This window comes from Spermophilus citellus (assembly GCF_964194105.1).
Source record: "Spermophilus citellus genome assembly, chromosome: 3".
Taxonomy (NCBI): Eukaryota; Metazoa; Chordata; class Mammalia; order Rodentia; family Sciuridae; genus Spermophilus; species Spermophilus citellus.
The window spans coordinates 232,788,648-232,815,572 of NC_138184.1; the positions used below are offsets into that span (position 1 = coordinate 232,788,648).

Sequence of the window (26,925 nt, forward strand, 5' to 3'; positions counted from 1 at the left end):
GTGGCCTTTAATACTTTATGGTAGTCATAATATAACAGTGGAAAACTGACTTAATAGCTATTCTATGCCTTTCATAGTAATATGATACCAATATATAGCATCTAAAACTAATTAAATACATGCCTGTGACCTTCATTGCTAATATGATATACAGACTATAGCATTTAAAACAAACAGAAGAGCTTCCGTGTGACCTTTAATACTAATATAATACCCATACTAAAGCATTTAAAACTCATGTTAGAGCTTCCCTTGGCCTCCATTACTAATGTAATATCCATTCTACAGTACCTAAAACTAGTACAATGGCCACCTATGCACAGCATCTTAAATTGATATTTTATTTTCCCTGTGGCCTTTAACATTAATATGATATTCATACTATGGCATGTAAAAATAATAACTACACTGTGGGCTGCAATACTAACGTTGTGTGTGATCTCAAATTAAATAGGCTCCTGTGGCCTTTAACACTAATATAATATCCATGCAATAGTATCTAAAACCAATATATTAGCTGCCCTGGTAATATTAATGATATTCTATAATAGCTTCTATTATAATATGCCTGTGACCCTTAATACTAATATGATATTCATACTGTGGCATCTACATTTAATTTAATAACTACCACTTAGTCTCGTTTTGTTTTGTTTTTAAATTTTTTTTAGTTGTTGACAGACCTTTATTTTATTTTATTTATTTATATGCGGTGCTGAGGATCAAACCCAGTGCCTCACACATGCTAGACAAGCATTCTACCACTGAGCTACAACCCCAACCCCAGTCTTTTTTTATTTTTAGATAATTTTATTTCTTTAAATTTGTTATCAGGAGTGACTGAAATACAAAAATATATAATTGAGTTTCATCATCATCATCATCCTCATGGAAATAGCTTTAAGAGAAAACTGGTCGGATGAATATTATTGCTTCCCATTTTCAACCAGTTGCCATTGTTGCCAGTGCATAGTTGCCATTGATAAACAGCGAAAGTGTCCAGAATGCCCAAGATATATTTATAATACAACATGCATGTTCACGGGGTGGGGGGGGGATGCCTAGGAAATAACTTGTGTAACTTCTTGATTTCATCACATGAGACAAGTACACAAGCAACACCCATGCCTCTGAGAACATTGGACCAATTGTAGAAAGCTTTGCCTCCTTCATCTTGGAGATGAAGGTCTTGGAGATGGCTGTGGCCACTCCATCAGCTAGGAAGTCCTTGGTGAAGGACCCAGTGGTATCTGTCTTGTTGGAAGAAGAGGAGGCAGGCGACTCCTTCTTTAATATTAATATAAAATCCATACTGTAGCCCTACAACTAATAATAATAGCTGCACTGTGGCCTACAAAATTAATGTAATTTACATATTATAGCATCTAAAACTATTATAATAGCTCTATAGTATTTAATATTAATATTATATCTATAATATAACATCATAAAATAATATTTAGCTGCCCTTAAAAACCAATATAATATGCATATTCTAGCATCTTAACTAATATAATATAGCCTTATTGGCTTTAATACTAATTAATATCCATAATATAGTATCTAAAACTAATATAATAGTTGATGTGTGAACTTTTATTTTGTTTAGATATTTTTTTAGTAGTAGATGGACATAATACCTTCATTTTATTTATTTTTATGTGGTGTCAGGATCAAATCCAGTGTCTCACACATGCTCAGCAAGTGCTTACCACTGAGCCACAACCCCAGTGAGCCCGTGAACTTTAATATTAATGTGATATCCACATATAGCATCTAAAACTAATAAAATAGCAGCCCTGTAGACTTTAATACCATATGATATCCAAATTATAACATCTGAAACTAATTTCATAGTTGCAATTGGCCTTTAATTTTAATATATGCTCTGGCCTCTAAAACTGATATTGTAGTCTCTCTGTGGTCTTTAATACAAAATCATAATGCAGCATCAAAAATGGATATTACATGATATCCATATATAGTGCTAAAATTAATACAACTTCCCTGAAGCCTTTATTATTAATGTGACATTTATACTACACCATCTAAAACTGACAAAGAGCTGTCCTGTGATCTTTAGTATATCCATACTATAGCATGCAAAACTGATACAATGGCTTCTCTGTTGCCTGAACACTAATACAATATCCTTACTATATCAGGTAAACTGCTATAATGTCTTCCCTGTGGCATTAATACTAATATATATTTATATAAAGTATCAAGACAGGTACCCTATGATTTTTAATATTACTATAATATCTATACTGTAGCACCTAAAACTAATTTAATAGCTGCCATGTGGTCTTTAATGTTAATATGTTTTCCATACTATAGCAGCCTAATATAGTATTATAGCTGCCTTGTATCCTTTCATGTTAATAATATCCATAATATAGCACCCAAAACCAATGTAACAGCTGAACTGTGACCTTTAATACTAAAAGTACATCCATATTTTAATTTCAAAAACTACTATAAGGGCTGCCTTGTGGCCTTTGCTATTAATGTAACATCCTTATAATAGCATTTAAAATAGATACAATAATTTCCCGGTGACATTAACTTTAATGTAATATAAATACTAAAGCATGTTACACTAATATAAATACCTTCCCTGTGGTGTTTAATACTAATACAATATCCATTGTATATCACCTAAAGCTAATACAAAATCTGTCCTGTGGCATTTAATAGTATTTTAATACCCATACTGTAGTATCTTAAACTAATATAATAGTTGTCCTGTGGCATTTAATACTAATGTCATATTCATATTATAGCATGTAGTTCTATTTAACACCTGACCTTTAGCACTGATATGATATCCATATTGTAGCATCTAAAATAGTCAAAGAGATGATGTTGGCCTTTAACCCTAATATGACATCTGCACTATAGCATCTGAAATCATATAAGAGCTGTTCTATGGCTTTAATATTAATATGATATCCATTCTATAGCATCTAAAACTAATATAATAATGCCCCGTGACTTTCAATATTAATATAATTTCAATACTTTTACCTATAAAACTAATATAACAACTATCCTGATCTTGTTTTTTTTTTTTGGGGGGGGGGGTAATGGGAATTGAACACATCCACAGCCCTATTTATTTATTTATTTATTTATTTTTATTGATTTTTTTAAAAAATAAATGACAGCAGGATGCATTACAATTCTTATTACATGTATACAGCCCAATTTTTCATATCTCTGGTTATATATAAAGTAAAAATCACACCAATTCATGTCTTCATACATGTACTTTGGTAAAGCTGTCTCTCATATTCCACCATCCTTGCTAATCCCCTGCCTCTTCCCTTTCCCTCCCACCTCTCTGCCCTATCTAGAACTCATCTATTCCTCCCATGCTCCCCCTCCCTACCCCACTATGACTCAGCCTCCTTATATCAGATAAAATATTTGGCATTCATTTTTGGGGGGATTGTATTTATCGAAGGAAATTTGAGAGCCTGGGTGGAGAAGTATCTGATGACATTGGCCAGGTTACCATGCCAGAAAGACAGGACTCTCTGCTCTTTGGGGATATGAACCACACAATCCATAATGCCCGTTTATTACTTATCTGTGATGATTTGCTTGACCAGATAGCATTATCTTCTCCTACACCATCCATTTACCTGCAAATGCCATGATTTTATTCTCTTTTATTGCTGAGTAAAATTCCATTGTGTGTATATACCACATTTTTTATCCATTCATCCACTGAAGGGCATCTAGGTTGGCTCCACAGTTTAGCTCTTGTGACTTGTGCTGCTATAAACATTGATGTGGCTGTGTCCCTGTATATGCTATTTTTAAGTCTTTTGCACAGCCTTATTTTATATTTTATTTAGCGACAGGGTCTCATTGAGTTGCTTAGAATCTTGCTGTTGCTGAGTCTTGCTTTGAACTTGTGGTTCTCCTGTCTCAGCCTCCTAAGCAGCTGTGATTACATGCAGCCATCAGGTATGCACAACCGCGCCTGGCCCTGTCCTTATCTTTAACACTAGTATGTTATCCATAATATAGCATATAAAACTGATGTATTGGTGCCCTGTGGACTTTTATATTAACATAATATCTGTATTATAGATTGTAAAATTAATATAATTAATATAATAGCTGCCCTTTAATATAATATCCAGAGTTTAGCATTTAAAATAACCTTCCCTATCATCCTTAGTACTAACATAATATTCATAGGCATATAAACTTATATAATGGATGCCCTGTGGACTTTAATACTAATATGATATATATACTATAGCATCCAAAGCTAATAAAATAGCTGTCCTGTGGTGATTATAATTTACATAACCCACATTATATATTCTAAACTAATATAATTATTGCCCTATGGCAATTAATACTAATATGATCTTAATACTATACAATCTAAAATTAACGTAATAGCTGTCCTGTAATAGCATCTAAAATGAACTAAATAGGTATTCTGTGGCCCTTATACTAATATTATATTAGTATATAGCTTTCAAAACTAATTAAATAGCTGCCCTATGGTAATAAATACTAATATGATATCCATACTATAGCATCTACCTGTCATTTGTCCTTTATTGATTTATTTTTCAGGGCTGAGGACCAAACTCTGGGCCTTGTGTGTTCTAGGCAAGGACTCTGCCACTGAGCTCAATCCCCAACCCCTATTCTTTATTTTTAAAACTATAACCACATTGGGCCTCTATAACTTATACAATATCAGTCCTATGTCTTTTAATACTAATATAATATTCAATATTTAACTCCTAAACATGACTTTATATCTTTATATCTTATATTAATATAATAATATGTATCTATATATTAATATGTATCTATCTTATATATTAATATGTACTTTGGATAAAGATGTCTCTCACATTCCACCATCCTTGCTAATCCCCTGCCCCCTCCATTTCCCTCCCACCTCTCTGCCCTATTGTATTAATTTTAGATGCTATAGTATGGATATTAGATACATATTAATATATCACACATATTATATAGTACATATTAATATATAGTACATATTATATATCATATAATATTATATCTTATAATGTATAATTTTAATATGATAATGTATTATATTATAAATTTTATCAGAAATTTATTACATTATAATACCATATGTTCTTACTATGTTATATATGATATCCATGCTATAATATTCATGTGATAGGATCTAATTCTAATATAATAGCTGACCTTTAATATAAATATAATACTGATATCATAGCTGCCCTGTGGCCATTAATATTAATATGATATCCATAGTATAGTATGTAAAACTCAGGTAATAGCTTCCCTGTGGCCTTCAATACTAATATAATATGCATAGTGTAGCATCCAAAATTAACATAATATCTGCACTATAGCCTTTACTACTAATGTATATAGTTTAGCATCTAAAACTATTATGATGGTTGCCTTGTAGCCTTTGATACTAACATCCATAATATAATATATGAAATATATATAATAGCTGTGTTGTGGTCTTTATAGCTGCTCTATGGACTTTCATATTAATATGATTATCATAATGTTGCATTAAAAACTGATGTTAAAGCTGCTCTGTGACCTTATTATTAATATAAGATTCATACCAAGGCACCTAATACTAATATAATAGTTGTCCTGTTGCCTAATACTAAGTATCCATACTGTAGCATGTGCAACTAATAAAATAGCTACTCTGAGGTGTTAAATACTAATTGAATGTCCATAGTGTAGAATCTCTTACTATGTTAGCTGCTCTATAGCCTTTAACACTATTATATTATTCATGCTATACTTTCTAAAATGATATAATAGCTGCCCTGTTACTTTTCATGTTACTGTAATATCTATAGTGTTATCTAAAACTAATTAATATCTTTCCCATGGCCTTTGATACTAATATCCATACTATAGCATCTAAAATTAATACAATAGCTGTACTGGAGACTTCATTATTAATATAATGTCCATTCCTTGGCCTCAAAAACTAATATAACTGTCCTGGATCTTTATTGTCAACATAATATCCAAATGTGGCCTATAAACTAATAGATCACTGCCTTGAGGCCTTTAATACTAATGTGATATCCATAATAAAAAATTAAAAAACTAGTGTAATAGCTGACAGGTGGCATTTAATATTAATAAAATATAAAACTGGCATATAAACTAATATAACGGATGCCCTGTGGACTTTTGAGAGCCACAGCCAAAGGGGCACCAGCAAACTTCCAGCTGCCAGCTGATTGGCTCCTCTGCAGTGATGCTCATTGAGCTGTTTCCCCGCCCTTTCAGACCATGGAGCTGCTCATTGGGGGACTTTTTTTGGCTCCACCCACATGACCCAGCCAATCGGCCTCAAGAGCAGGAGGAGTGGGGGGGGGGGGGTTGAGAGGCTTGTGGGAAGCCGGTGGTGGCAGTTGGGCTCTGAGGGAATTCCTGAAGAGCTTGTGTGGTGTGGCGTGTGTGTTCTAAAAATAAAGTTCGTTTCTTTTGACAAGTGACTCCTGAATTGTGCCCAGCCAGACTGCGGCATTTGGTGGCCCATATGGGAATGACTGAGGGTAAGTGATAAGGTAAACTGCTCGCCCCTGAGGGCAGGGCGAGAGGATGGGTAGCCATTTTAAGATTCTTCTTTTGTTTTGCTTCACTTTTGTTTTAAGTTGCCTATCCCTGGAGATGTGTAAGATGGAAGAAAAACCGCTCACATCTGAGGAACAGATAGGGAGAAAGGACGGATGGACATTTCAGGAGGCTGACGCCTTGAGGTCAGCTCATCCAAAGATGGGTAAGGAATCATATGTAGTATTGGACAACCTAAGGCAGGCACGGTCCCTAAGCCACATGCTTGTTGTTTAAACAGAGAGGGGGAGATGTTGAGAGCCACAGCCGAAGGGGCCCCAGCAAACTTCCAGCTGCCAGCAAACTTCCAGCTGCCAGCTGATGATTGGCTCACAGTGGCCCCAGCAAACTTCTAGCTTCCAGCTAATTGGCTCCTCTGCGGTGATGCTCATTGAGCTGTTTCCCCGCCCTTTCAGACCATGGAGCTGCTCATTGGGGGACTTTTTTTGGCTCCACCCACATGACCCAGCCAATCGGCCTCAAGAGCAGGAGGAGTGGGGGGGGGGTTGAGAGGCTTGTGGGAAGCCGGTGGTGGCAGTTGGGCTCTGAGGGAATTCCTGAAGAGCTTGTGTGGTGTGGCATGTGTTCTAAAAATAAAGTTCGTTTCTTTTGACAAGTGGCTCCTGAATTGTGCCCAGCCAGACTGTGGCAGTGGACTTTAATGATAATATGATATATATACTATAGCATCCAAAGCTAATAAAATAGCTACCCTGTGGTGATTATAATTTACATTACCCACATTATATATTCTAAACTGATATAATTATTGCCCTATGGCAATTAATACTAATATGATCTTAATACTATACAGTCTAAAATTAATGTAATAGCTGTCCTGTGGCATTTACTACTAACATTATATATATGTATACATAAATATATACATATATATACACACACACATAAATATATATTATACATATGCTAGCATCTAAAACTAATAAGAAGCAGTACTATAACCTTTAATACTAATATAATATCCATAGTATAGTATCTGAAATAGATATAATAGCTGTGCTGAGGCCTTTAATATTGATGTACTATTTCTATTATTGCATCTAAAACTAATATAATAGCTGCCCTGAGTATTTAATACCATTATTATATCCATAAGTAACATCTAATATTAATTTAATAATTGCCCTGTAGCTGTTAATAATAATATAATAACCATGCTGTATTATCCAAAAAATATACAATAATTGCCATGTATAGTCCTGTGTAGTAGAATGATATCCATATTGTAGCATCTCAGACTAATAAAATAGCTTTCCTATGGTCATTAATAGTAATGTAATAACCATATTATAGCATTTCAAACTAATATAATAGATGTCTCGGTTTTTTAATATTAATGCAATATTCATGCTAACATTTAAAACTGGACTGGGGATGTGGCTCAAGCGGTAGCATGCTCGCCTGGCATGTGTGCGGCCTGGGTTCGATCCTCAGCACCACATACAAACAAAGATGTTGTGTCCACCGAAAATTAAAAAATAAATATTAAAAAAATTCTCTCTCTCCTCTCTCTCTCTCTCTCTTAAAAAAAATTTAAAACTATATAAAATGTGACCTCTTGTATTTAACATAATATCCATATTTAAGCATCATAAACTAATTTAATATATGTTCTTGAACCTTTAATATTAATATGATATCCCTATTACAGTATCTAATATTAATATAATAGCTGCTGTTTGACCTTAATATTAATATAGCATTATATTATACCATCTAAAGTCATATAATATATTCCCTGTAGCCTTTATTGTTAATGTAAATCCATACTATAAAACCTTAAACTAATATAATAACTACCCCATGGCCTTAACAATATTATATCTATACTGTAGTATCTAAAACTAATAAAAAGCTTCCTTGTGGCCTTTAATATTAATATAATATCCATACTGTTGGAATACAATATTAACATAATATTCATAGTATAACATATAAAACTAATATAATTGCTCCTTGTGGCTTTAACATATGATACCCATACAATCCCATCTAAAGCTAACATAATATATGCCCCATGGAGAGGCCATTCTTATTACTGGCTAATAAACTGTCTACATTTTGCCTGTGTTCTGAGACTTTCTGTGATGCTGAATTTAAAGATGATGTAGTAATTAATCTAGTAGAAGAAATCTCAATGCAGAACAGCATTCAGGTAGTGACATGAATATTGATGGCAGATTTTAGCCAAGTTTAATATGATAATCAGGATCAGAGAGCAAAGAATAAAGATTTGAACAATCTCTTAGGGATTGGAAAGACCATCTCCAAATCAGGTTCAATGTTATAAAAATAAAAATTCTTTGAGAAGAGACTATTTGTGCACCCTTCTTACACAAGGGGAACTAGGAAGTTCTTTCACCATGCTAAGCTGCCCAGACACACACCCTTGGTCCCAGGAGTCTTGGCTACTGCTTGAGATGGTGGCAGACCTTGGCATCAACCATGTGGTGCTGGTTCTGCAGGATTCTGGAGTTAGGGTGTCATGGAGGCTTCCACTGAGATTTCAAAGGGAAACCCTGGAGGCCAGGCAAGGTGCCACTGGGATGAAGTCCCCATGGGCATCTCCTGAGAGGGTGATGCATGCAGAAGTGAGAATGAAGCTGACGCTGTAGTGGAGACCCCTGAAATTAAGAGATGCAATGGAAAGTATGCCAAGGAAAGCTGTCGGAATCAAACAGATAAAAGCTGAGAGAGGCTTTTGGGTTGCAACCAGCAAAGACATAGAGTCCTTGGAGAGAACACCACAATGCCATATGCCTCAGATGCTGGCTGTGGAACTACAGGTTTGCTTAGCTGAATTTCAGTTTTGCTTTGGTCCTTCTGGTACCAGTCTTGGAGATCAAGATTGGGTCCTTGTCCCCCTAGTGTTGAAGATTAAACACCTAAGAAATGCTGAGGCAAGCATAGAAAGCAAGCTTAAGAAAAAACTTGCCCTTTACTTGCTGTTCTCCAAAGAGAAGAGGACCCAGAGCTGGGTGTCTGTGGGAGTGGTTGCATTGTGCTCTTTTATGGACCTCAGAACCCCCCACCTTCTCCTTCTTCTCCACACATGTGCTTAAGGATAGGAAGGAGCAGGAACACAGAGGGTAATCATTAGCAACTTCTTGTGCTGAGAAGTGTGATTATGGGAGGTTAGCAGTTAGAAACCCACTGAGCTGGGAAGTGTGATCCTGAAGTTTAGCTTTTAGCAATCCATTGTCTTCTCTGATAACCAGTCATAACCAGACATCATCCTCTCTCCCTCATTATCAACACTGACTGCCAGACCTTCTCTCCATGCATCAGGTTGCTGAGGAATGTGACATATCCTGTTTCCTCAAGCCAGGCTAGGTGCAGGCAGATTGCTTTTTTGGCAAAGAAAGCATGTGGGGAGTTAGTACAGTCAGTGCATTTTATATAACTATTCTCTTAACCTCATGTTCCCATCCTCATCCATTCCCTGATACCATCCCTTCTTCATATGCACCTCTGCCATTATATATTGGATGTATATAACTTGCTTTTTATTTTTATGGGGACTCATGCTGAGAGTTTGCCTTGAATCTCAGAAGAGACTTTGGACTTGAACTTCTGGGTAATACTGTTAATAATATATGAACTCCATGGGCTGGGGCTTGGGCTCAGTGGTAGAGTGCTTACCTAGCATGTGTGAGGCATTGGGTTTGATCCTCAGCACCACATAAAAACAAGTAAATAAAATGAGAGTTAAATTCTTAAAAAAAAATTTTTAAACATACCTTTATTTTTATTTATTTTTATGTGGTGCTGAGGACTGAACCCAGCACCTCACATGCGCTAAGCAAGTGCTCCACCGCTGAGCCACAACCCCAGCACCAAGAGTTAAATTCTTTAAAAAAAAATGGACTCTTGCAAATTGGTACAACCACTCTGGAAAGCAGTATGGAGAATCCTCAGAAAATCTGGAATTGAACAACTATTTGACCTAGTAAGGCCACTCCTTGGTTTATACTCAAAGGACTTAAAATTAGCATACTACAGTGATACAGTCACATCAGTGTTTATAGCAGCTCAATTCACAATAGCTAACTATGGAAACAACTTAGGTGCCTTTCAACATATGAATGGATAAAGAAGAATGGAACATTACTCAGCCTTAAAGAAGAATGAACTTATGGCATTATTGCTTTTTTGGCAAAGAAAGCATGTGGGGAGTTAGTACATGCTTTCTAGAGCTGGAGAATGGATAGAGCTGGAGAATATCATGTGGAACAAAATAAGCCAATCCCCCAAAACCAAAGGCTAAATGTTTTCTCTGATAAGTGGGTGCTGATCCATAATGGAAGAGGGCTAGGGAAGAATAGAGGAACTTTGGATTGGGCAGAGAGGAGTGAGGAGAGGGAAAGTGGGTATGGGCATGGGAAGGATGGTGGAATGAGACAACAGACATGATTAGCTTATATACATGTATGATTGTGTGACTGGTGTGACTCTGCATCATGTAAAGCCATAGGAATGAGAGATTGCATTCTATTGTGTATACATGTCAAAATGAATTCTGCTGTTGTGTATAATTAATTAGAACAGCAACAAAAGAATATATGGACTCTTGAAAATGCACTCAATATATTTTTTATTATGAGATGGGCATGAGATTTTGGGTGCCTGTGTCATAATGCTATGGTTTAGATATAAAAGCTCATGTGTGAGAAAAATGTAAAAAAGTTTATTGGTGAAATGATGGAGTTATGAGAGCCTTAAACTAATCAGTGTGCTAATTCACTGGTAAGGATTAACTTGATGGTATATGTGACTAGGTGGGGTATGGTTGGAGTAGGGACATCACTGGGGCCATTCTTTTGGGAATATATTTTGTCCCTGTTCTCTCTCTGTTTCCTGTTTGCCATGTCCAGAGGCACTTGCCTCCTCCTCACCTTTGGGTTGGTTCATGTTGTTCTGTCTCACTTCAGGCCAATAGCCATGAATCCACATTCTGTGAATCGACACCTTGGAAATGTTGAGTGCCAAATAAAATTTTCATTTTCTTAAATTGTTGTTGTGAGGACTTTTAGACAGCATGGCAAAAATTTTGACTAAAATAATAATGTAATATCTAGAAATAATATAATAGTGGCACTTAGGCTTTTTATTCTAACATAGTATTGATTGTATAGTATCTAAAATTAATGTAATAACTACATTGTAGCCTTTAATATGGATATGAGACCATATTACAGTTTCCAAAACTAATATAATATCTGTACTTTGTCCTTTATACTACTATTAGATCCATCATATACCAATTAAAACTAATATGATAGTTGCACTGTGGCCTTTAGTATTAATATCAATAATGTGGCCTTAAATATGAAATAACACTTCCTTGTGGCCTTTAATACTAGTAGGACATCCATACCTGAGCACCAAAAACTAATATAATAGCTCCACGGTGACCTTTATAACTAATATGATATCTATATTTTGGCATCTAAAACTGATAAAATAGCTGAAATGTGGAATTTAATGTTAATATCATATTTATACTGTGGTTCTAAAACTAATATGATAGCTCTCTCATGGCCTTTAATACAATATCCACATTATGGCACCTAAAACTAATATAATAGCTACCCTGTGGCCTTTAGTAGAAATATGATATCTATATTATATCATCTAAAAGTAAAAATAATATATGATTTTTGGTCTCTAATACTTTTAAGAAATCCATAGTATAGTCTCTAAAATGAATATTTTAGCTGTCCTGTGTCCTTAAATACTAATGTGACATCCATATTTTAGTATCTAAAATGAAAAAATAAATTCCATGTGGCCTTTATTATTAATAAGACTCTAATGGTTAATTTGAATTGTCAACTTGATTGGATTAAGATATGCTGATGATTAAGGGGCTTATTGGTATGTCAATGAGGGTGTGTCTAGAAATGATTGGCATGTGGGTCAGCCAACTGAAATGTAGACCCTTCCTAAATATAGGCAGCATTGTCCAAGAGGATGATGGCTTGGATGGGATATGAGTTGGAAGAACAGGTAAGCAGCAGCAGATGCAAGCTCAATTCTTCTTGAAGGGGTTCTTGATTGCTGCTTCAATCATCTGAGGATATCAAACTCTCACTTCTGGTATAATAACTGCCCTGTGCCTTTAGTATTATATGATATTCATACTATATCATTTAAAGCTAATGTAATAGCTTCCCTGTGGCTTCTAATACTAATATTATATCATCTAAAACTGACATAATAGCTGCTTTGTGGCCTTGAATACTAGTACAACATTCATATTATAGCATATAAAACTAATAATAATAGATACCTTGCAACCTTTAATAATAGGATATCATAATTATAGCATCTAAAAGTAAAAACATCTGCCCTGTGGTCTTTGGTGTTCATATAATGTCCTTATTATAACACTGTTTATCTAAAACTGATGTAATAACTACCTGTGACATTTAATACTGATATGATATTCATATGAGAACATGTGAAACTCATAAATTAGCTGCCCCATGGCCTTTAATATTGATATAACATCCCTACTGTGACCTATAAAACTGAAATAATAGTTGCCTTGTGTTCTTTTAATACTAATATAGTGTCCATACTGTAGCATCTAAAACTGATATAATAGCTGCCCTGAAAATTTTAAGATTAATATAATATGCAAATTATAGCATCAAAACTAATATAATAGTTATCCTGTGTACTTTAATACTAATATGATATCCATGTTATAGAATAAAAAAATTAATACAGTAAGTTTACTGTGACTTCAATAGTAATATATTCACACTATAGCATCTAAAACTGATTTAGTACCTGCCCTGTGACCTTTAATAATTATGCAATATCCATATTATATCTTCTTAAACTCATATAATGGTGGATCTCTAGACCTTAATACTAGTAAGCATGTATACTATAGTATCTTAAACTGTTATAATAGTTGCCCTGTGGCCTTTAATATTAATATAATACCTGCTCTGAGAACTTTATTACTATTATTCATAGTATAGCATCTGATACTTTTATAATAGCTGCACTGTGACCATTAATAGTAATATGATATCCATACTGTAGCACCGAAAGATAAAATAATGGCTGGCTTTTGGCCTTTAATATTAACATAATATGTATACCATAGCACCTTGAACTGCTATAAGGGCTGTCAAGTGGCCTGTAGTACTAATGCTACCTGAGATTTTAATACCACTGTTATAGCCACATTATTGCAGCTAAAACTAATTAATATCTGCACTGTGGTTTTAATAAAAATGCAATATGTGTATTTGTAGCATCTAAAACTGATGTAATAGTTGTCCAGTGGCCTTTGATATTTATATCCATACCAAAGCATCTATAACAAACATAATATCTGCCTGTGTCTTATAATACAATTATACCATACTTTAGTATCAAAAACTGATATTATAGTTGCTCTATGGTCTTTCAATTGATGTGATAAACATACTCCTGCATTGAAAACTGATACCATAGTGTCCTTTGGCTTTTAATTTTGATGTGATATATATCATATAAAATTAATATGATAGCTGCCCTGTGACATATAACACTAATATAATATTTATATTGTAATATCTAAAACTGACATAAGACCTGTTCTGTGGCCATTTATACTAACACAATATCCATAGTGTGACATCTAACACTAGTATACTAGCTGTCCCTTTATAATAACAGTATCCATACTGTATAGCATTTGAAGCTATATGGCCTCAAAGACTATGATATCCATTCTATAGCTTCTAAAGTTAATATATTATCTGCCCTGTGGCCTTTAATGCTTATATTATCTGCATATTATAGCCTCCAAATGTATTTATTTAATATTAATATATATTATTATATAATAATATCTATACTTTGGCCATAAAACTAAAATAATAAATGCCCTGTGGCCTATAATATTAACATAATATGCATATTAATATGGATATTTAATATCCATACCGTAATTTAGCCTCTGAAACTAACATAATAACTGCCATGTGGCCTTTAATATTAATGTAATATGTATACTGTGTCCTATAATGTAATATAATGGCTACCCTGTGGCTTGTAGTACATATGATAGTATCCAAAAACTAATAAAATAGCTGCCCTGTAGTAATTATAATGAATATATTATCTCTATTATAGATTTAAAACTAAGACAATTGCTGCCATCTGGACTTTCATACTAATATGATATCCATAGTATTCAATCTAAAACTAATATAATAGCTGCCATGTAGCCTTTCATATTAATATAATATCAAAACTATAGTATTTGACACTAATATAATAGCTTTCCTGTGACATTTATAATTTATATAATACAGGTATTATAGATTTTAAACAATAGCTGCCCTTTACATTTAATTTTAATATAATATCCATAATGTACATCTAAAACTAATATATTAGCTGACCTACAACCTATTTTTTTTATTAGAGAGAGAGAATTTTAAAATATTTATTTATTTATTTTTTAGTTTTCAGTGGACACCACATCTTTATTTTTATATGGTGCTGAGGATCAAACCCAGCGCCCCATGCATGCAAGGTGAGCGTGTTACCCCTTGTGCCACATCCACAGCCCCTACAACCTTTAATACTAATATGATATCCATATAATAGCATTAAAAACTGATATATTAATGTCCTGTGACTTTTAATATTAATCTAACATCTTTAGTATAGCATCTAATGCTTATATAATAGCTGTCCTGTGACCTTTAATATTAATATGATATAGATACTAAAACAACTAATTAATTTCATAATTTCCCTTTTTCCATTTTTATTATCACAATGGTCATACTGTGGCCTAGAAAACTAACAGAATGTTTGTTCTATAGCCTTCAACATTAATATAATAACTATAGTATGATCTCCAGAACTAATATAATAGCTTCCACGTCTCCTTTCATGCTTGTATGGTATCATCAATATAGCATCTAAAACTAATACAATAATTCCACTGCAGCCTTTAATAATAATATATTAATATCATAGCATCTGAAATGAATATAATACTTGCCCTCTATCAAGTAATACTAACATGATATTTATTGTATATTATCTAAAGCTAATATAATAGCTATATTGTGACTTTTAATATTTAACTAAAATTGATATCCTACTATGATATCCTATAGAGCATCTAAAACTAAAAGCTGAAATTTGGCCTTTCATTGATGTAATATATATAGTGTAGCATCTGATACTGTTATAGTTTGGATGTGAGGTGGCCCCAAAAAAGCTCACATATGAGACAATGCAAGGTAGTTCAGGGGAGAAATGATTGGGTTATGAGAGTCTTAACCCAATCAGTGACTTAATCCCCTGATACAGATTAACTGAGTGGTAACTAAAGTGGTAGGTTGTGGCCAGAGGAGGTAGAAATTAGGGCATGGCTTTGGGGTATATATATTTGTATCTGAGAGTGGAATCTCTCTCTGCTTCATGATCACCATGATGATAGCTGCTTCCCTCTGCCACTTTCTTCTGCCACGATGTTCAGCCTCTGTCATGTGGCCTTTAATATTAATGCATTATGTATATTGTGGCCTATAATGTAACATGCATATAATATAATAATTAAAGGCCCCAGGACAGATAATATATTAACTATAGCATCTAAAACAGATATAATAGCTATCCTATGGCCTTTAATAGTAATATGATTTCCATATTATAGCATCAAAACTTATAGCATCTTTTTTTTTTAAACAAAGAGCTGTATTTTATTTTATTTATTTTTTATTTTTTTTTAAAGAGAGAGTGAGAGACAGAGAGAGAGAGAGAGAGAGAGAATTTTTTTAATCTTTATTTTTTAGTTTTCGGCGGGCACAACATCTTTGTTTGTATGTGGTGCTGAGGATCGAACCCGGGCCGCACGCATGCCAGGCGAGCGCGCTACCACTTGAGCCACATCCCCAGCCCAAAACTTACAGCATCTTGATGATTATAACATCCTGAGGTCTTGTTACAATAATATTATATCCATACTATAGCATCTAATATTATATCATTTAAAACTAATGTAGTATCTTCAATCTGGCCTTCATATCAATATAATATCCATAATATAGAACCTAAAACTAATATATTAGCTTTCTTATGGCCTTTAATACTTACATGATATCCATATCCATACAAGAGCATTTAAAAACAATGCAACAGCTGCCTGTAGATTCTAATACTAATATGAAATCCATACTATAACATGAAAAACTCATGTAAGAGCTTCCCTGTGGCCTTCAATGCCAAAATGATATGCATAGTGTAGCATCTAAAACTAATATAATAGCTGATCTGTTGCCTTTTATAGTAATATATATCACTACTGAGTCCTCTAAAGCCAGTATGTAAAACTCATTTTATAGCTACCCTGTGTCCTTTATCACTAATATAATATCCATCATATATAATCTCAAACTAAAAGAACAGTCACCCTATGGTCTTTTATATTAATATAATATCTAAAATATACAACTAAAACTGATATACTATCTGCCTTCTTTAAATATATATATAGGGCTGGGGATGTGGCTCAAGCGGTAGCGCGCTCGCCTGGTATGTGTGCTGCCCGGGTTCGATCCTCAGCACCACATACCAACAAAGATGTTGTGTCCGCCGAGAACTAAAAAATAAATATTAAAAATTCTCTCTCTCTCTCTCTCTCTCTCTCTCTCTCTCACACTCTCTCTCCTCTCTCACTCTCTCTTAAAAAATATATATATATTTTAATATTTACATTTAATATCTTTTAATATTAATATATTATCCTTAGTTTAGCTTCTAATACTAATGTGATAGCTATTCTGTGGCCTTTGATATTAATATGATATACATACTATAGCAACTAAAATTAATATAAAAACTTCCCTGTTTCCTGTATTATTAATATAATATCCATAGTAAAAAATAAATATAATTGCTACCCTATGGCCTTAATATTAATAAATCCATAATATGACCTCCAAAACTAATGTAATAGCTTCCATGTCCCCCTTAATACTAATATGCTATCCATAGTATAGTATGTAAAATTAATTTAATAGGTATTCTGTGTCCTTTAATACTAACATAAAATCAATATTATAGCATCTGAAACAAATATGATTTTCCTGTGCTAATTAATAATAATATTCTATTCATACTAATTGTATCTGGAGCTAATAGCTATTCTGTGGCTTTTAACACTGATGTAATATCAATACTACAGCATCTTATACAAACTGCCCTATGGCCTTTAGTCTTAATTGAATGCCCATATTTATCATAAAAAATTAACATAATATTGAAGACCCTGTGGTCTTCAAAACTGATATGATATCCAAACTATAGCATCTAAAAGTAATCAAATTAATAAAAAACTTCCCAGTTGCCTCTCATACTAATATGATATCGATACTATAGAATGTAAAACTAAAACAATAGCTTTCCTGTGGCCTTCAATACTAACATATTGAAAATATTCATATGGTAACATCTTAAGCTGATACAATAGCTGTCCTGTGGCCTGTAATACTACTATGACATCCATAATATAGCAACTAAAACTAATATAATAACTTCCCTTTTTTCTTGTTATTAATATAATCATGTTGTAGCTTTTTAAGCTAAGATAATACTTAACTTGTGGCCTTTAATGAAATATAATATCCATATTTTGGCCTGGAAAACCAGTGTAATATTTTCCCTGTCACCTTTAATATGAATATGATGTCCATAGTATACCATCTTAAACAAATGTAGCTGTGCTGTATCCTTTAGTGCTAATACGGTAACCATAGTGTGGTATCTAAAATTAGTATAAAATCTCTTTAATACTAATGTAATCTCCATATTATAATTTGTGAAACAAAATAATAGCTGAATTCTAAGAAGAATTGCAGAGTGTAATATCTAATACTAATATAATAGCTGCCCTGTGGCTTTAACACTCATATATAGTACAGTATCTAAAACTAATGTAATCACTTCCCTGTGGTCTTTAATACTAACATCCATAGTGAAACATCTAATACTAATATAATAGCTACCCTATGTCCCATAATACTAATAAAATATCCATATTATTGCATCTGAAACTTATATAATAACTGCCTTCTGGACTTTGTTACTATATATATGTTTCGTAATAGTTATACTATAGCATCTAAAACTAGCATCTAAAACTAATACAATAGCATCCCCATGGCCTTTACTATTAATAAAATATATTTTTACATCTAAAAATAATATAATAGGTACCCTTATGACCTTTAATACTAATATGATATTCATACTAAAGCATCTAAAACTGATAAAATACCTGCTCTGTGGCCTTCAATATTAATATCAATACTGTAGCCTCTAAAACTAAAAAAATGCTGCCTATTACGATATACATATTATAACATCTAAAACTGATATAATAGCTGACCTGTGTGTGGCTCTTAATATTAATACAATGCATTATATTAATATAATATTGTGGCCTCTTAAACTAATATTATTACTCCTTTTAGACTTTACTATTAATACATTATTCATACTATAGTATCTAAAACTACATAATAGATGCCCTGGGGCTTTTAATAGTAATATGATAACCATATTGTGTTCTCTGAAACTAAAATAATAGCATTTCTTCAGACTATAATACTAATATTGTATCCATAAGTATAACATATAAAATTAATACTATAGTTGCCCTGTATACTTGATACTGATATGATATCCATACTCTTTAATCCAATACTAAAATAAGACCTGCTCTTTGGCCTTTAATATTAATATGATGTGCATACTATAGCATCTAAAACCAATATAAAATTTGCTCTGTGGTCTTTAGTATTAATGTAAAATTCATACTATAGCATACTAAACTCATATTTGCACTAATACATGTTCTCCATGTATTAGTATGCTAATACATGCTATCCATGTATCCATACTATAGCATCTAAAAGTAACCAAGTTAATAAAAATTACTTCCAGTTACCTTTCATACTAATATAATATCAATACTTTTAATAGTAATATAATATCCATATTGTAGCATGTAATAATAATATTATGGCTGCCATGTAAACTTTATAACTAATAAATATTCACATTATGTGTTATACTATAGCCTCCAAAACTGATATAGCAGCTGCCCTTTGGTCTTTTATATTAATTTGATACTATAGAGTCTAAAACTAATATGATAGCAGCCCTGTGATCCTTAATACAAATATGATATCCATACTGTAGCAACTAGAGCTAATATTAATAGCTGCCCTGTGGCCTATAATATTAATATGAAATTTATATCATTGCATCTAAAACTAATATAATACATGCCCTGTGGTCATTACTACTGATATGATATCCATACTAACATCTAATACTAATATAGTACCTGCTCTCTTTCCTTAGTACTATTATGATTTCTATAATATATTATCTAAAATTAATAAAGTAGTTACCCTTTTCCTTTAATATTGCTTCTGCATCTGACAACCATATTGGTTCTCAAAAACAAATCACTACTCTGTGTCCTTTACTACTAAAATGATATCTATATTATAGAATCTAAAACTAACAAAACAGCTTTCCTGTGGCCTTGAATATTAATATAATATCTTTTATATAGTATCTAAAACTAATATAATCTCTCCCAGTGGACATTAAGTATTTACATGATATCTACAATATAGCATCTAAAATTAATAAAAAAGCAGTTCTGTGGTATAAATGTAATATTTATACTCTATCATCTTAAATAATGTAATAGCTGCCCTACTGTCTTGAATACTAATGTAATATCCATGGTATGACTCTAAAACTAATAGTATAACTGCAAATGGTCTTTAATATTAATATAATATCCATACTGCAGCATCTAAGAGAAATATAATAACTACCCTTTGGCTTTAAATATTGATGTAATACCTATAATGTAGCATGTAAAGTTAACATAATAACTGCCCTGTGTTTTTAATACCATTATGCTGTCCACAATACAGCATGTAAAATTAATATAATCACTTCTTTTTGGCTTTTAATGTTAATGTAACACCCATGCCATAGCATCTAAAACTAATATAATAGTTGCCATGTAAGTTTTTTAATAGTATAACAATATCTATGTTATATCATTTCAAGCTAATATAATAAATATCCAGTGGCCTTTAATGCTAATGTGTTATTAATATTGTGTCCTCATAAACTGATAAAGGCTGTACTGTGGCATTTAATATCAATATAATATCCATATACAGCACCAAAACTGATATACTAACTGCCCTGGGACTTAATATTATATCCTTATTATAATATCAAATATTGATATGACAGCTAAGCTGTGACTTTAAATAGTACTAAATTATTTATACTGTAGCATAAAACTGATAATATTGCCACCTTATGACCTTTAATACTAACATAATGTTAATACTATGGCCCCTAAAATTAAAACAAAGTTGTCCTGTGATATTTTAATAATATAGCATCTAAAACAAATACTATACCTACCCTTTGGCTTTTACTATTAATATGATATTCATATTATAGCATTTAATTCTAATATAACAGCAGTTCTCTTACCTTAGTACTATGATAGTATTTATAATATAGCATCTAAACTAATATGATAGCTCCCTTGCAAACTTTAATATATATGATATCCTTAGTAAAGCATCTAAAACTCATAAAATAGCAGCTCTGTGGCCTCTACTAGTGTAATATCCATAATTTGTTATCTAAAATAATATAACAGCTGTCCTGTTGCCTTTAATAGTAATGCCATATCCATAGTATAAATTCTAAAACTAATACAGCTTCCCCATGACCTTTAATACTAATATGATATCCATAATATTTCATCTAATATTAAAATAATAGGTGCCCTCTGGCCTTTAATACTAATATGGCATCCATACAAAAGTATCTAAAACTAATATAGTTACTACCATGTGGCCTTTAATATTAATAGAATATGCATAGTGAGGCCTATAAATTGATACAATGAATTCTCACTAGATTTTAATATTAATATGATATTCATACTATAGCATCTAAAACTAATATAATAGCTGCATTCTGTTGATTATAATTAATATTTTATATCTATCTATCTATCTATCTATCTATCTCTATATATCTCCAGGGATTGAACTCAGAGGTACTCAGCCACTGAGCCACATCCCCAGCCCTATTTTGTATTTTAGTGCCTCATTTTTGCTGAGGCTGGCTTTGAACCTATGATCCTCCTACTTAAGCCTCCTATGCCACCTGCCTCAGCCTCCTGAGCCACTGGGATTACAGGCATGCACCACTGCACCTGGCTTATGTTACCCATATTATAGATTTTAAAACTAATATAATTTGTACCCTGTGGCCTTGAACAGTACTATGATATTCATACTATATAATTTAAAACTAATATAATAGCTGCTTTGTGGCCTTTAATTTTTATATAGTATTAATACTATAGTACATAAAACAAATATAATGACTGCCTTGTGACATTTAATACTAATGTGATATTCATACAATAGCATTAAAAACTAACATTAATGCCCTGTGACTTTTATAATGATATAACATCTATAGTATAACATCTAATACTGATGTAATAGCTGTATTGTGGCCTTTAATGTTAATATGCTATAAATACTATAGCAACTAAAATTAATATAACTGCCCCATATCCTTTATTATTAAAATACTATCCATACTGTGGCCTCAAAAACTAATGTTATTGCTTTGATGTTGCTTTTCATTTTAATATGGTATCTGTAATATAGCATCTAAAATTAATATAATAATTGCACTGTGGCCTTTAAACCTATTATAATATCCATAGCATGACATCTAAAATTAAATAAATGATTTGTGGCTTTTAATACTAATGAGATCTCAATACTATAGCATTTGAAACTAATATAATACTTTCCCTGTGGCAATTAATAATATTATGATATTCATAATATATCATCTAATTCAAATGGAACAGCTGCCCAGAGGACTTTAGTATACTGTGATATCTATTCTATAGCATCTAAAACTAATGAAAACTGTGCCTTGTGATCTTTAATATTAAAGTAATATCCATACTATAGCATATTAAACTAATATATGTCCTGTAGCCTTTAATAGTAAGATGGTATCTCTCTTCAACCATCTAATATTAATATATTAGCTGCCATATGTCTTCTAATACAGATAGTATATTAATGTTATGGCATCTAAAATAATCAATACCTGCCTTGTGGCCATTGATAGTAATGTAATATCATACTACTGCATATAAAACTAATATAATAATATCTGCCCTTCCTAATGTAATGTCCATAGTATAACATTTAAAACGGATATAGCACATACACTGTGGCTTTTAATAATAAGAAAATACCCATAGTATAGCATTTACAATTAATACTTTAGTTGCCCTGTAGCCTTTGATATTAATACCCATACAAGATCATCTAGAGTAAACAGTAATTTCTCTTGGCCTTTAATATTTGTATAATACCCATGATATATAATTTAAAACTAATATAATAGCTGCCCCACTGCACTTAACATTAATATGATATCCAAGTTATGTCATCCAAAGGTAATATAATAGCCTGTAGCTTTTTGTAGCAAAATGATATTCATACTATACAAACAAAAGCTAATATAAAAACTGCACTGTGGCCTTGAATACTAATGTAATATCCATAACATAGCACCTTAAATTTATAAAATATATGCCCTATGGTATTTAACATTAAAGTAATATCCATACTTTAACATCTAAAAATACCAAAAGTCTACCTTGTAGTCTTTATCTTAATGTAATATTCATACTATTACATCTTAAACTAATATAATATATGTCTTGTGGCCTTTAATACTATTATTACATCCATAGTATACTATCTAAAACTAATATAAAAACAGACCTGTGGCCTTTCATATTAATATATACCTATTACGCCATCTGAAACTAATATAAGAGCTGCCCTATGGCCTTTACTGCTTATGTAATGTTCATACTAGTGCATCTAAAAGTATGTTTCCTGTGTCCTTTATTATTAACATAAAGTCTGTACTATAACATCTTAATCTAATATAAGAGTTTCTCTGTGTCCTTCTCTGTGTCCTATACTGTAGCTTGTAAAACTCATAAAATAGCTTCTTTGTGGCCTTTAATATTAATATAATATCCATACTGTGTCCTCTAATACTAATATAATAGCTGTCCTATGACCTTCAATATTAACAGAACACTTATAGTATCACATCTAAAACTAATATAATTGCTCTTTATAGCTTTTAAAGTAATATGATGTTCATGTGATAGCATCTAAAACTAACATAATATCTGCCCTGAGGATAAGCCATTTTTGTTACATACTGGCTAAGAACTTGTCTACATTATGCCTCTGTTTGAGACTACCTGTGAAGCTGAATTTAAAGATGATGGAGTAATTAATCTGGTAAAGAAAGTTTCAAGGTAGCACAGCATTCAGGCACGAATATTTCTTGACTTTTAGCCAAGTTTACTGTGATAATCAGGATAATAAAGCTGAACAGAAAAATTGGAATATCTTTCAATTTGGCCGGTAAAGTATGAGTAAAACTGGGGCTAAGGAAGTTGTGGTTGCTAAAGACAATAAAACCACTAAGGAGATGCTAAATACTTGCAGATAATAGGAAAGATGGCTTGATCGCATCTCAGGCTCAAGGTTATAGAAGCAAAAATTCCTTTGAAAAGAGACCAGTGAGGCCCCCTGCTTGCACAGAATGGCCTAGGAAATGATTTCACCTGGACAGCTAAGCTGTCCAGGCACTCAGAGGCTTTTGCAGCCAAGATCTCAGGAGGCTTGGCTGACTGTGATCTTTAAACTGATATAATATCTGTACTATAGCATCTAAACCTACTATAACAGTTACTCTGTTGCCTTGAACACTAATATGATATTCATACTATCTCATCTAAAATTGATATAATATTTGCATGTGGCTTTCAATACTAATATATCTATTATAAAGCATCTAAAACTGACATAATAGCCATACTGTGATCTTTAGCACTAATATGATATCTATACTTTAGCACTTAAAACTAATATAATAGCTGCACTGTGTTCTTTAATACTCTTGTATTTCTGTACTATAGCATCCTAATGCATCATTACAGCTGCACTGTGGCCTTCCATACTAATATGATATCCATGCTATAATATCTAAAACTAACATAACAGACAAACTGTGGCCTTTATTTATGCTAAGTTCCAAACCATAGCTTCTAAAACTGATATAAAAGCTGACCTATATCCTTTACTATTAGTGTAACATTCTTAATATAGCATTTAAAACCGATATTGGGCTGGGGTTGTGGCTCAGTGGTAAAGCACTTGCCTAGCATGTGTGAGACAGAGTCTGATTCTCAGCACCACATATAAACAAATAAATAAAGATCCATCAATAACTAATAAAATAGTTTTTAATACTGATATAATACCTTCCCTGTGCTCTTAACATTAATTGACTATTAATTAATTTAGTATAAATATTATAGCATGTTAAACTAATATAATACCTGCACTGCGGCTTTTTATACTAACATATTATTCATAGTACAGCATCTAATACTATAGCTGCCCTGTGGTCTTTACTACTAATATAATATGGGTACTATAGTATTTTAACTTAATATAATAACTGCATTTGGCCTTCACTCCTAATGCAATACCTATACTGTAACATAAAATAATGTAATAGATGACATATGGCATTTAATTATAGCGTTATATGTATTCAAGAGCAAGAAAAAACCAATTTAATAGCTGCTACATGCTTCATGGGTTTTAGTATTAATCTAATATCAATACTATGCCATCCTAAAGTAATATAATACCTGTCCTGTGGCCTCTAACATTAATTAATATTGACACTATAGCATCTAAAACTAATACAATAGCTGTGGCCTTTAATAGTAATTTTTACCCATATTATAGTATCTTATACTAACAAAATTAATGCTCCGTGGCCCTTAATACTAGTAATAGTGATACTATACCATCCCAGAGTAACATAATAGCTGTCCTATGTGCCTTATCATTAATATAATATCCATACCATAGGATCTAAAACTACTATATTAGTGGCTGTTTGGCCTTTAGTCTTAACCGCATATCCACAGTGTGGGCTCCATACTACAGCATTTGAAACTGACATAAAACTGCCATGTGGCCTTGAATACTAATATAATATAAATATTATACCATCTGAAACTAATACATTACCAGTACTGTGGTCTTTAATGTTAATATGACATTTATACAGTAATGTATAAAACTAATATAATTGCATCCTGTGGCCCTTAATTCTGATATAATATCCATACTGTCACATCAAAAACTAACATATGTCCATACTATACCATCTAAAAACCAATATAATACCTTATAGTCTTTAATACTAATATGATATCCATATTATAGCATCTAAAATTTATATAATAGCTGCCCTCTATCCTTTAATATTTATATAAAATCATACTCTAGAATTTAAAACTCATATAATAGGTGTTCTGTGGTTTTAATAGTAATATGATATCCATACTTCAGCATCTAATATATATTAGCTGTCCTGTGACCTTTATTACTAATAAGATATCATGAAAGTGTCAAATTCTATATATAGGTTACCTGTAAACTTTAATAGTGATATCCATACTATAACATCTGAATCTAACATAATAAGTGCCCTTTGGCCTTCAATATTAATGTGACATCAATATTATTACATCTAAATCTAATAGCATAGATGCCCTGTATAGTTTAATATTAATCTGTAATCATACCATAGCATATAAAATTGATATTATAGTTGTCCTGTTCCTTTTAATATTAATTTAAGGTCCATAATATAACATCAAAAACTAATAATTGCCTTTTGTCCTTTACTTCAATGGAATATCAATAATATAGCATCTAAATATAATACATAGAGCTGGGTTTGTGGCTCAGTGGTACAGTGCTTGCCTAGCATGTGTGAGGCCCTGGGTTTGATTCTCAGTACCCCATATAAATAAAATAAAAGCCCATTGACAATTAAAAAATATGTTTAAAAAACTAAATATAATACATATACTATGATCTTTAATATTAATGTAATATCCACACTGTAGCATCTAAAACTAATATAATAGCTGCCCTATATTCTTTAATATTTACTTGTTGACCATATTATAGAATCCAAAGTTAATATAATATCTTCAGTGTGACTTTTAATATTAATAAAATATTTCTACTG

General features: G+C 32.2%; 1 pseudogene across 1 annotated transcript in view; it reads left to right on the top strand.

Moving 5' to 3' along the window:
• LOC308643529 (protein SPT2 homolog) overlaps positions 1–26,925 on the top strand; it is a 106,092-nt pseudogene that overhangs the window by 23,012 nt on the left and 56,155 nt on the right. The window lies entirely within an intron of this gene.